Source organism: Sciurus vulgaris (genome assembly GCF_902686455.1).
Source record: "Sciurus vulgaris genome assembly, chromosome: 3".
NCBI classification, from domain to species: Eukaryota; Metazoa; Chordata; class Mammalia; order Rodentia; family Sciuridae; genus Sciurus; species Sciurus vulgaris.
The window spans coordinates 34437413-34451955 of NC_136463.1; the positions used below are offsets into that span (position 1 = coordinate 34437413).

The 14543-nt window shown below is 34.8% G+C and overlaps 1 protein-coding gene across 1 annotated transcript in view; it reads right to left on the bottom strand.

The window, feature by feature from the left end:
• The window catches only part of RNF43 (ring finger protein 43), a 60410-nt gene that overhangs the window by 43280 nt on the left and 2587 nt on the right, over nt 1–14543 (bottom strand). The window lies entirely within an intron of this gene.

The following is a 14543-nucleotide window of genomic DNA, read 5'->3' on the forward strand; positions in this document are numbered from 1 at the left end:
GAGATAATATGTAAGAACTTAAGAGAAAGCAGCTGCTTTGTATTGATAGTCACCTCCCTCATGGTGGAAGGAAGCTGATGGGCTTACCAATGTAGAAAGGTCACATGTACAAAGGTCCAGGGCAGGCAAGTGATTCACCACAGCAAAGGCAGAAAGAGAAGAGCTCCTACAATATTATTCTTAAGTCACTAAGGCTACCTGGGCTACATTATGGTAACAATTAGTCCTTTGACCCACAAAATTCTAAAGTTAAAGCTTTATCTTTTTAGCTACAAAAAAATCTAGTTATATTAGGCTAATACCAAATAAGTTTACTGTGTCTAAATCAATAACCCTCATAGGTAGTGATTTTTCTGACAGTAATTAAGTGAATAAGGAAGAGCTCAAGTCTAATTACTATTAGTAATAATACTTGACATGTGCAATTTTCAAAGTCAATTCTCAAACACTATCTCATTTTGGGTAGTCAGGACATTTATTAAGATTATTCCCACTTTACTCATGAGGACACAGGCTCAAAGAGGTAAAGCAATTTTCCTTAAGGTAATAAAGCTAAGACAGATCAGAGCAGAGATTAAAATAGAAGTTTACTGAGAACTCTTCATAGGAGGATGTTGCCACCATTTTAGAGAACCCTTTATGCCTTATTATCATATTATATCATTATATGTGGATACTATGCAAAGAGCACCATTTGGGGGCATATTATCTTCAATTATTTGGTTGGTGATAGAAATTATGTTCTTAGGCCAGATTTACAGTTATACATAAAGTAGGAAGATAATGAAGTAATTCTGCCCTGAGGGAACCCAAGAAAAACTGATAATTCAAAAGGAAAAAGTTCTCATCAAGTTGTTTTGTTGCCTCCAAAACAACTGCCTAATCAAAGAGCATTCAACAGGTCGCCAGCAGGATCACCTCCTTTTTGGGAAAAGAGAGAAGCTGGGAGAAATGGCAGTTTCCCACCCCTGGGAACTATGTAAGATGGTCTGTTTTTGGAATATGTTCCTGATCAGTATTTTGGGTAGATCATACTCCATTTCATGTTCATTAGGTGCAGAATTGCACAAGACAATTTTAAAATATTAAATTACCAAATGATTTATTGTCATTAGATCCTCACAAATGTCTTGAAAACCAGGTAAACCTGAAAGTTTACATCTCCTCCTTTTGATAAACAATGAAAAAAGTCATTGAATGCCATGCCAAAAATTACCCAAGAAGTCAATGGACGAATCAGCTCTGTACTAGTCTTCACAAAATTGGGACTCCAAGTTTTTAGGTATGCACAACCTGTTTGGGTGCTCAGTCTTACAGTTTCTGGGTAGAGTTTAACTACAGGAGAAAATCAGATCTTCTGGCAGCATTTACAAGGCAGGTGCAGTCATAAAGAACTTGACTTTTGAGTTCATTGTCTCTGCCAGGACAGGTGGTATGGTGAAAGTATGGAATCCTGCCAGGCAGTCTCCAACTCAAACTTCCCTTTAGAAAACAAAGCAATAAAAATGGAAACAAGATGCCAAATTCTCTTCTATACCCTGAAGATTGACATTGCTTTAAAAATTAGGGCATTTTATGTAACAACTTTTTTTTTTTTTTCCTGGTGGTGGTGGTACTGGGATCAAACCCAGGGCCTTGTGCATGCTAGGCAAGTGTTCTAGTGCTGAGCCACATCACCAGCCTTGTGTAGTAACATTAATCTATTTGAGCACACAACTCAGGAGAAATGAGATTATGAAAATGCAATGTCAGCTGTAGGTTGGCTTCTTCCCTAATAACTCAATTCTCTACTCCCCTATATAAACTAAACAGACACTTATTTCAGTGAATTTTATTCATATATGCCTAGTGTGAAAAAAAAAAAGCCTGTAATTTAATACTTTCACAATAGTAACATAGGCAAGTTTTGTTTGCTGAGTGGAATAAAAATCTTTGGCAAATCTTGCTTACTTTATAGATTCTGCCTAACTTTCCTCGGACAAACTAGTGCATTGAAAACTTTTGATAATTCCAAAGAAAAAAAAAGACAAAACCTGTAACATGTTAGTTCAGAACAGAGTGAAAATATAAAAGATTATTTCTAGTGGCAGAGACTGACAAGTGACATTTTTACCAGGTTTATCTTCAGGGTAAGCCTTTGTGACTGATGATGTGCGCTCATGACCACAAGGACACCGCAAGAAGACTCTGCTCAAGGAATCCTTGTGGGGGCACTGTATCTGCCGCTATTGGAAATTTTGAGCATTTTTGGTGTTCCTGGAATTCTATTTCCAACCACGGCTCTGTGGTTGTGATGAAGGGATAGGAAGAGATTGGAAGTCTTCTGGAGCAAACACTCTCTTCAGTTTATAACCACAGAGCCAAGATGAAAATAACATGAATGTACTTTACGCAGAGCATATTTTGGCCTAAATCTACCCTATCCATCATTTCATTTTTCCTAATTCTTTGTGTTGTTGTTAATCCACTCTAGGAAGGAAAGCTAGATAATCTATAAGTGGGTTCCCCAAAAAACTTGGAAAATTCATGAATTCAGAGAAGTATATTTCAGAGAGAGCAAAATCTTTGGGAACAATGCCCTGTAAGTGGCCTGAAATGTAAAAATCAAAATATTAAATGAAACATTGTTCTTACCCCAGAATAATTCTTAATGTTATAGTCTTAATTCTTATTAAATGATAAACAGTTTGTTCAGGCCCAGAGATGAGTCTGTGATGCTAGGACATAAAGTGGTGTACCTCTTTATGCCTGACTCAATCAATTTAAATCCAAAAGCAAGTTCCTCCTTCATTTACCTGCCAAGACCTGAGTTCAGGCCCTCAGGGTGCTGAGGTTTTCCTTTGTGGGAGAAAATGACATCATCAACACCTCAGCGACAGCAGGGAATGCAGGGAATGCTGCTCCTAACTTTGGTGATATCATCAACTGCCTGGGAGAAACCCTGAGTTCCCAAGAGTGGAAGCACTGAAGGTTAAAAAAAGAAAAAAAAAAAAAAAAAGAAAATGGGGGGGAGGGTGTTGTTGTTTCAAGTTTATCAACAGTGCTTCCAAATATATGGCTTTAGAAGGATGGATAATATAGGGGGATCTTTTTCAGTAAATCTGCACCTCAAGAACCAACCACTCATGGGTTAAGTCCAGCGAGAGCCCTCAACACATTTGTACCTTACAGTAGCTCATCCAACCAAGGAAGAATACAGTTATATTAGGCTCTCTCCCAGCTCTGAGATGAGTATATTCTTTGGGGAACTTGCTAATGTTTCAAGTTTGCATTCAAAATAAATTCTAGGCACTCACATAATCCCTCAGTCTCCTCCAAACTTTCTTTGATGTTCAACAACTAAGGACAAGGATCTTTGATTATAAAACAATTTCTTTGGTTGGAAGAAAATTCTTTGCAGGGCGTGAACAGCAGGAGAAAGAAAAGGTTTATCTGAAGTGCAAACTAGTTGGAAACCCCCTGGGGAAAGAATCTGATTCCCAGTCTTTGAGAGGAGCAGGCCTGCCTGTACAGGCTGCCTCTGCTGAAGGCCTCTAAGAAGGCGCTTTTGTGTCTTACTGTATGGCCCTCAGCAACCACAAGGCAGCCCCCATCTCCTTTTTCTTTCTTGCCAGTGGAAGTTTTCCAACTCTGGGGATATACAATGCAGAAAGTCATGGTTTAATAACAAGGCATAGTTACTGATCAGATGGCCCCACTTCCACTCCCCACCCCCGCATGCTTACATCCTGGAGCACTGGGTGCCTAGCCCCATGCGGGAACAGCTGCTCTGAAATCTTATCTAATATTTCAACTTCATAAAGTATGGAGTAGGATGCATTTGGTCCTAAAATATTCCTACTCTTTTTATTACTATGACCCAGACTGGATCTAGGTTATCTCTGGCTCTTCCAGGTGTTTGCAAAGGTTAGATGAGATCCACTTAGGTAGGGGTAAGTTAGTGGTAGAGGACAGTATGGTTCAATTATGGAAACAACCTTGATGAAGGATAAAGAATATGTGTTCTCAATCCAAAGAAATTTGATTTTAAAATACAACTCTAGGGAAAGACTTCATTTTGTATGTTTTAACTGGAGCATAAAGACAGGATAGGACAGAAGATGGAGTTCAATTAAGTGTGATGTTTTGTTCTGTTAATAAATTGTTGTGTGACTTAATGTAATTTAGTGAATTTTTTTTTTTTTTTTTGTATCACCTACCAATATTTTTTCCCTTAGGGAACGAAATGAATACATGTCCCTTTAGTATAGTAAGTCTATTTCTAGAATAAGTACAACTTATGAAAGTTCAGAGCTAGGAAGGATCCTAAAGATTAGTTACCCCACTAACCCCACTCCAATAGATGAAAGGTTAAGTGACTTGCTTTTCTTTTTAAAAAATATATTTTTAGTTGTAGATGGACACAATGCCCTCATTTTATTTATTTTTATGTGGTGCTGAGGTTCAAACTCAGTGCCTCACATGTGCTAAGTAAGCGCTCCACCACTAAGCTACAATCCCAGCCCTGCTTTTACTTTTTAAATGGTTGTAAGGCAACTGTAGAATTTTCATATATCCAAAGAAGGCAACTAAAAATCCCAAATAATCTAATGATAATAAAATATAATATGATGCATACTATAGAGTTTACTTACTTTAATTGATAACCTAATGTTGTAATAACCTCTTATTAAGCTAAAACCAAAACATTTTAGAGAATGGGAATATCAGATATTTATGACTAAAGTCAATTTAAAAATCCTTGAAGGAAAAAAACACAAACGTCTTTGGTATTATAAACAATCTTGTTAAACGGAGATGATATTTAAACCCTCTTTACCTTCTACATAAAGGGTCTTATTATTTATTTATTTTATGGAATTCAGTTTGTGAAAAATCAAAACCAAACCAGGTGAGATTATCAGTCCAAATAAAACTTCCAATACATTGAATTTTGATGAAAGTTAAATTTACTATAGTTTAACAGGAACTCTTGCATATTTTAGAAAGTCAGTGTGCAATTTGAAAAGAAAGCTAGGGTGTTTAGTCATTGGAACTTCAAAAGAAAATGTTATGGGTGATATTATAATGCAGGAATATTATATAAGAAATATTTTAACCTATAGTTAACTAACTGATAACACTGACAAGCTAGAAGGGATATACAACTTGGGTTGTAGTTGTTCTCTAGCTTGAAGCTCCTTGAAGCTGGATTAAAATTTAAAGTTTTGTTTAGTTTTCTTTAGTTGCAGGAACTGGAGACAGAATTGTCAGTCATTTGAATGACTCCTGAGAAAATGAAAACCAGAGCTCTAATGCACTTGGGCTTCCACCTCTCACCTTGCAGCACACATTATCTTCTGCTGTTTATCTCCTCAGCTAGACTAGACTGGGGTGTTCTCTAAATTCCTACAGAACCTGCCACAGCATATGGTACAAAATAGAGGATCCCCTGTGAAGGATCCAGGGGAGCCAGCACAGCCTCCCATCTTGGTGAGGTTCTCAGGCTACACTTAAGAAAGAGCCTCTGCTACTTTGAGGAGATGATCCAGGGCTACAGGCCACCTGGTGTGCAGAGATTTCATGGCAGATGACATATGCACCAAAGAGAGCAATGCTAAATTGTGGCAAGGTATTTTTTTGTTTGATCACTTGTTTTATAGCATGCCTTGCAGTTGACAAGGGATCAAAGAGGAAAGAAACCCTACGGCAGTCCATAATGTCTTCTAAATGGAATGTTCCAGGGTAAATCTCTGCCCATATCTGCTTTTTAATTTCCCTGAAATGACCCAAAAGTGTTTAAATTAAATAAATAAACTTTGCTAAAAATGTTGGCCAGTAAGATAGAACAGCAGATTGGCAGTTGTTTGACTGGAAATCACTAATCTCTCTGTGTTCATTTCTTCATCTACAAAATGAAAATTTTTGACTATATATTTTTTCTAGCTTGAAATTTGACACATATTTCACAAGTGGAATACCTTTCCTTCTAACCTCCCTCTGCCACCAAAACTCTATTTTACTTTAGGAATGAAAAACTTAATAGAACTTAATTTCAACATAGGGCAATAATTCACAAATATAAATAAACTTGGCCACGAGAATACTAAAGTCAGATAATCAAAAGGATTCTAAGTAAAAGATATAAAAACAAGAGAACAGAAAACCTGAAACATATAAAAGATTTTTTTAGAGTATATAATTCACAAGACTATAGAAAATGATTTTGTGGGAAAAAAAAATGGGAATCTGCAATTGCTTTTAGAAAACTGCGAGAACAGCAGACATAAAATATTTAGGCCTTCAGTCTCATCCAGATTTCTACAGAATTAATCACAACAACAGTATTTCTCAAGTGTCATAATTTATACATGTATAACAGTACACTTTTGGCATGTTAGCATATATAAAATTGATGGGTACATAATAATTCAATGTGCTATTTAAAATTACAGTTGTACTACGGTCATTTTAATAACAGAAATGTTCTAGATTTAAAAACAACTGTCTTGAAGTGTTGCCACTCTGAAGAACCACCACTGTTTTAGATTCAGGGGCAGAATTTCTAAATTATCTAATTTCCTGTCTGGAGAAATAATGTGGGTCTTTGTGCCTGCAAAGTTTAAAAATGTTAACTCATATCATTTTTTAAAAATATTTTTTGAGTTACAGAAGGACACAATACCTTTATTTATTTTTTATGTGGTGCTGAGGATCGAACCCAGTGTCTCACATGTGCTAGGCAAGTGCTCTACCACTGAGCCACAACCCCAGCCCCTCATTTGGATTATTTTAGTGTTTCCAAATTTGCAAACTAACACAAATTCCAAAATATTAAAAAGTATAGGGGCTGGAGTTGTAGCTCAGTAGCAGAGCACTTGCCTAGCACATGTGTGGCACTGCGTTCAATCCTCAGCATCACATAAGAATAAATAAACAAAATAAAGGTACTGAGTCCATCTACATCTAAATTTTTTTAAAATAAACAAATAAAAAGTATAGAAGAAAAAAAATTTATCCATGAACCATCATGTTTAGAACCCCGATAAAAGTAACAAAATATAAGGTGGCTTATCTGTTACTTAAAAACAAACAAGCAAGGAACAATAAACCTAAGCAAAGTTTTCCATTAAAGCAAATAGAAATTTTAAGAGCCCAAGGAATCCTACTCAGGGGAAGAAATGGAAAGAAACCAAAGAGATGGAAAATAACCCAAATGAGTTTGCTTTATACCTCTGTTCTCAGAATTTGATAACCAAGTAGGGTCAAAATTATTCTACTTATATCAAAACACATCAGAGTAAAATAACCTTTATTCTTAGGGTCTAAAGTGAAATCACCATGCTAAAGCATTGTAAGCATTTCTCAAATGCAGTTTCACTTAATATTTTGAGAGAATATTCCTTTACTACACACAAGCAAATCTTTGTCACATCTAAGATCAGGTCACTTTCTTATAACTGCATCATAATATTGTTGATTGTCTATGTAATATATACAAATGTTTTTTATGAAATTAAGTAAACTGAGAGTAAATTAGTTCTGAAAATTTGGTTACATTGCTTGAAATAGCTGGGATTATTTTAGGATAGCAGCTTCTTCATCTAAAGTCAGATGTATCTCAGACTCTCTGAACTCACTGAAACTTCATACGAAATTGTACATTTAAGTATATATGTGTATTTTGTGTATATGTAAGTTGACATATAGTCAACTTTTATCACATTCTCAAAGGGACACACAGAAGATTAAAAATCAATACTTCTTGAAATCTCAAAATCAGAACCAGGAATCACAAATTTAAGAACTAGGAAGGTGAGGTCCTTTGTACATACATACGAATACTTTATAATCAAAGGTTTAATATCAGTACCCCATAAATCTTTCTTCGAAAACCAGAATTTCCTAAAAAGCAAGGACTGAGCTATCAAAGTAAATAAATGCTGTATAAATGAGTATCACAAATATATTCAGTACAGCTGTGTTTATGATTCTGAAATAACAATCAAGGAGATACTAGACTGCTAGTAAGTCAAAGGAGTAAAAGAATACAGCACACTATATCACCTAAAATACTCAAGATAATTAACCTTGTATTTTAAAATATGATATAAATATTTCATCCTAGAGTTATCTCCCAGCTATGAGAGTTACTCAGTAACACCAAGATGTTCCTTATATTCACTTAGTATTTATTGAGTACCTACTATGTCTAAGGCATAAAGTATACTAATGTACTTTTCCAGAGATATAGCTTTGAACAAAAGCGACCAAAAGTTCTACTTTCACAGAATGTATACATATATATTTTTGGGGGGGGGGGGCTCTGGGGATTGAACCTAGGGGTGCTTTACCACTAAGCTACCTCCTCAGATGATTTTACTTTTTAAAACTTTGAGACAGGGTCTCCCTAAGCTGCCCAGGCTGGACTTGAACTTGTGATTCTCTTGTCTCTTCCTTCCAAGAAGCTAGGATTACAGGCATCAGACACTAGGCAGACTCACCAAACTCATATTACAGAGGGGATACAGACAACTACAAATGTCAAATATCATAGCATACTACTTGACAATAATTTTGTAAAGAAAATTAAAGCAAGGAAAGGGAATATGAGCCCTGGGGGAAATAGGAAGAATCCTTCAGAACAAGATAGTCTAGGAAGGCCTCATTGAAGTGTATTTGACACTTAGGGGTAACATTTGGGAGATCTAAGAAGATAATATCTGAGATATAAGTCTTTAAGTCATATTAAAAATGAATTTTTATTCTTATTCTTATACTCACTCTTTATTTAGTATCAAATTTATAAGGTACATTCAAAGTTTTAAATTATAATATTCTTCTACACATACTAGTACAAAATTCCTCAAAGTCAATACAGACTAACAAGTGGTGATAGTGTATGTCTGGTCTAACTGAAGGACAGCACAGGCCCTTCAAGAGGAAGGAGCAGGAGAAGGTGACAAGGCAAGATCACAGTAGCCTTATAGGTCATCATGAAGGCTGATTTTTATACTAATAATTCTCAAAAGATCAATGAACAGGCTGGGGATATAAATCAGTTGGTAGAGTGCTTGCCTCGTATGCACAAGACCCTGGGTTCAATCCCCAGCACCACACACACACACACACACACACACACAAAAATCAACAAATGTTGGTCAGAGCATTAGCACACAGGGTTTTTTGAGATATAAAACTGGCAAACAGCTGTACAGTTTTGAATGAATTGTCACAATGATTCAAAAGAGGATCTCAGTAGTTGACAATGTTATCTTTTTAGGATTTCCAGAGAATTTAGTCCTCACATCCTCAGACAACTTTAAAAAATTGAATTATTCTTCTATCTCCTACAAAGCAGATTGAGTCAGCTTCTGTGTACTCTGCTCTTGCTTTCTCTCCCCTACTATATTTCCTCCTTTTATTAAAGTGGAATTAATGTTACCTGTTCTTATCTGGTTGTAGATATTTGTGAATCATTTTAAGCTTTTTGGAAATAAATTAGTGCATAAATTCAATGGAACATCATTCCCACACTTAAAAAAAATATCTGTTACCAGTTCTGGGCTCCTGATATGTATAGAAATAATACATTGCTCATTTATAACATTCCCTCTTATTGTACTTAGCAATTTTAAGGAAATTAAAGAAAAAAAGAAGTTCCAATAAGCTCTTTCCAATGAACAAGACATAAAGGTATTTTTCTAAAACAAAACCATGAACTCTAGGAATACTTTTAATACCATAGAAAAAGTAAACTGTGGCTACTTTTTACATTAAAAAAAAAATCACTCCACATATGTACATATATATGCACTTCTGTACAAAATCAAGGAAATACACACCCCCAGAATCTGCTATATGAACACCAAGTAGCCTGATAGGAGCAACATCCAGGGGCATTCCTCACTGAGTACGTCCTATTAATCAAAAAGATGTGTGAATTTGAATTTAAAATTTTTTCTTGGATTTTTAATATTAGGTATACAAAATGGGTACTTACAAAAGAGATACCTTCTTAACCTCAACAATTATCATTAAAAATCTTCTGCAGCTTCCTGGGCTGGGAATGCAGCTCAAACGTAGAGAGCCTGCTTAGTGTGCAGTTAGTTAGTGAAACCCTGTTTCAATTCTCAGTATTAAGGAAAAAAATAAATGCAGCTTCTCTCCTCTGGGTACCAGGTTAATGGCAAAGTCTAGAAGGCTCTAAGCAGGAATTGTAGGAGGCAAGCACCTGAGAATTGCTGTGCACACACTATGTCCAATGGTGTACTTCTGACTACATTCCAAAGTCAATTGGCAATTAGTTATTTTCTGCACCTCCATTAATATGAATGTGAGTTGACCATATCTTCAATATTTATTCTGTACTTTTTTTAAAGACTGGCATCAAAGTAAAACTGCAAAATCACTCTGAAATCTGCATCCAAGGAACTCTAACTTGAACATTGTCAAATACATGCTATTTCAGGGTTTATTATTTCAAGTTCTTCTCTTAGTGGTCATCATAGGCTGTTTTAAAATGAAGAGAAAGTTAACGAAATGTAGATACTGAATAAACATTCTGATTTGCTCATATCTTTGCAAATGAGAAGCAAAATGAGAAAAAAATAGAAGAAATAGAAATTTTTAAAAGGTAGCAGGATGTCGTGTATTCTGGATCAACTCAGACAATGGTGCACATCACTTTCGCTCCTTTCTACTTTGGAAATAATTATATAAAGCCTACTGTGGTGTTCTAATCACCTAGAACATGTCTAGTGACATTCTTAGTCATACAGAAATTAAGAGCTGGAAAACGACAGGCTATGCAGTTTGCAGCTATACCACTTTCTTGCAAATACTTGTTAATGGCTTGGCAAATATCAACATTTAAGTCCTCAGTTTCCTTATCTGTAAAATGTGGAACTGAAAAGCACTGAAGCTTTTTCTATCATGAACTTATTAAAAGAATCTAAAGAGCTAACAACAAAAGCACATAGAATCAGTTTGGTACCTGTTATGTTTCAATCTCTTAATTTCACAGGCAAGGAATCTAAAACCTAGAAAGGTAAAAACTATTTTGTCACAAATCACAGAACTATTTAATGGCAGGGTCAGAACTGAAAGTCAAGAACCTGGGATTGCAGTTTAGACATTTTGTCAACTATAGTTTGCTACACAGGATTACCTAACTTTGGCCCAAAATCTAATTGCAAAGTTTCAGGGCCTGACTAAAAAAAAAAAGTAAAAATTCAAAGATGGAATAATTATGCATTGACTAATAAGTAAAATTAAGAGGCAAGCAGAGACACCTTGTAAAGGGGAATTTGTCCAGGAGGTGTTGTTCATTGCTACTGGCCAAATGTGAAACCACCCAGCTCCCACTGTAGGTCTGCAGCCTCAGGGCAGTACATTCTAATCTTGATCATAAATTTATCCTGGAGTCTAAGAAAATCCAGGACAACCAGCTGAGCAGGAAGAATGTGATAGTTAACAGAGTTGGTGACCTCTCTTGGGCTACACTAGGATCCTCTTAGTTTTTGCTCTAAGAAGAAAGGAGATTAATTTTGTGTTGTCCTTGTAGATAATATTTATAAATAAAGAATAAATGACTATAATCATTTTTAGAATTAGCAGCAATAATATTACTAGAAATAATAGAAACAAACATTGATAAGAGGTAAATAAGTCAGAAAACTGAAAATGAGACAAGGCATAAGCACCAGCATGTTTTCCATCTACAAGGGTATAAACAACAAAAAAAGAGAACATATTCAAATGAATATAAAAATAGTAAGCAGTTGTAATCACTATCATGTAGTCCTTTTTATCAGTCACCACCAAGAAAGGAAGAGATTAGGAACATTTTCTTGTCTTGTTTTTTGATGGCTAGTAAGAGAAATACTAGCAGGAGAAGGCTATCCTAAATATACAAATTGAGTGGAAAACAAAAGGAAAAAAGGTGGAAAAAAATTAAAGAGGAGGAAGGGACAAAGATTTTGACAAATGTAAAGGAAATCTATGAATCAGACACATTAAAGACAATGGCAAACCAGTTAGGAGATTTGAAATAATATGATAAAGTGAAGAAAAAGCTTTCGAGCAAAATAGAAAGTAACACAATTTGGTTAGGACTAAGGGAGTTTTGGAATAGAAAAGAAAAGATTCAGAAATAGAAGAATATATAACAAAGGCAACATTTCCTCTTTCATTTTAAATTCTAGTACTTTCAGAAGAATATCAAAATTTAAAACTTACACCTTATAAAATGGAGAGTACTGTTGGCAAAGAAAAATCCTAGCACAAGAGAGTGAGGGATAAGAATCATTGCTTCTTGGCTTTCAATGCTCTTGTATGTACAGCCATGGGACAAAGTTGAGACAGACAAAATTATGTTAGAAACAATTCTACAGTCTATTTTATTATTAAATTGGAAGCACACTGTCAAAGGATGTATCTCCCTTCGTCTAAGGAAAGTTAAAAGTTTATATAAAAGAAAATCTAGTTAATTTGGTTCCTATGCGGTTGTACATATCCTGAATTAACTAAGCAAAATGTAAAGAAAGGTATAATTTTCAGAAACTCTCTGAGAAGTCCAAAAACCACAATGTTATACTTTAAAAAAATTTTTTTAATTCTTTTTTTCAAATCACTGTTTTCATACCTTTAAATTTCCTAGCACATAACACCCCAATTTTACAAAAATCTAACTCCATCTTTGGAGATGACCAATTTTAACAGGCAGCTGGAATAATTTGTAGGTAGGAGGATACATAGAATTAGCCAAAATTTATCAAAGTCAATACAGAAGACTATCTTTAGATTTGTGACATCAGGATATAACTATTCATCAAGAAAGCCAAAGTGCTACAAAGCACAAATGTAGAAGATATAAACAGATCTTCAGTTAAATGGAAGGCTTGGTTAACCACAGTTGAGTAAACCTGAGTTGCATGTAATCTGATAAGAAACAAACAGCACAGATTCTGGAAGTGTAAACCATGTGTCCCCAACACACTAGAGTTCTTTGAAAGAGTTAATCAAATGGTGGATAAATAAAAGCCAATGCCTACAATACAAAAAGTTGTTTTTTTTTTTTTAAATAAAGTTTCTCATAAAAGGTGATTAAAAAATTTAGTAATCGATGTGGATTAAATGAAATAAAACAGGACCAATACTAAACAATAGATTACATGCAGTAAACCAGTACCAATTCTGAATGTGTCCAGAGACTAATATTAGGTTAACATAAAACTTATTAATGACCAGAAGAGGTCAGAATGGACAGAAAAGCTGAAGACTGAAAATTGCTGTTGTTGTATAACTGTTCAGGATAAAGTCTGAAGGTCCTTGCTAAGATACAGTAAAATTCCCTTCTTGGAAAGTAAAGAAGAAACACTTAAAGTATACTGATAGGCTCACAGAAAAAAAAAAAAAAAAGATTAGCAATATTTGCTGGAGTAAGAAAAAGGGCAAAACAAGAGAGAATGATAAATATTGATAAAATAAAGGAAGGCAAACAGAATGCCAACTTCTTAAATAAGGTGCTTCTTATTTATCTGTTCCTTTATGAAAATTTTATGTAGAGCTTTATGATAATAGAAGACTAGAAGTTTAAAATAAAAAACTAGTTTAAGCAGCATATAATCAACTCATGAACATGCTATCAAAAGACATAAGGTGCGAAGCTCCCCAAAACTTCAGATATATAAAAATATGACTTTATAGAACATTATGTATGCTAAAGGTTAAAACAGAGCACACACTTCATGCTTCAGGATATTAAGGAGGCAAGGTGAGGAAGTGTCCTTTCCAATGGTTACATTCTAAGTGATTTATTATTTCAATTTTTAAGTATTCCCAATTCCATTCTAGAGTCCAAATTAAATGACTGACTTCCTATCCAAAAATTTTTAACACCATTTTTTTCAGATATATTCTTCTTTCCTGTTTATTTTTCTAAATACCAGAACCTTCCATTTCACCCAATTTTTCTTCTAATTCATTTATCCCAGCTTCAAAATACTGCCAAAGAATGTAAGGAAGAACTACCAAATCACATACTTAACAACCTGGTGTTTGGAAAAGAATTCTATAGTTTTTTGTTTTCCTACCTTCTTTCTCTAATAGATGAAAAATTAAATTACTTGGTTCTGTTTATAGTCCATACATATCATAAATAAAAAATCTGAGCTGGATATTGAGATTGATCATATTTAAGAACATTTTAACCTGTGTCCAAGAGCTATAGCAAGATGTGACATTTTACAAAACTTTCTATCAATCAGCAACACCATTTTATGGAATAAGACAAGAGAATGTCTATTAAAAAGGTACAGTCCCACTAAGCTCTTTTTCCACTCTGGGGAATGAGCAATTGGTCTATGAAAAGCTATGGCCCCAGTCAGTTCATAAATTTGACACATAAGAAACAATGTGAATGAGTTCAGGCAAAATTCACAGTCCAAAAGCCTAAGCAACTGTGTCTGAAAAACTCTGTGGGTCCATAAAAAAACAGATGTTAACATTTTGAAAATGATAAAATTATGTATGGGTAAGACCAAAAGGATCAGGAGAAAGGT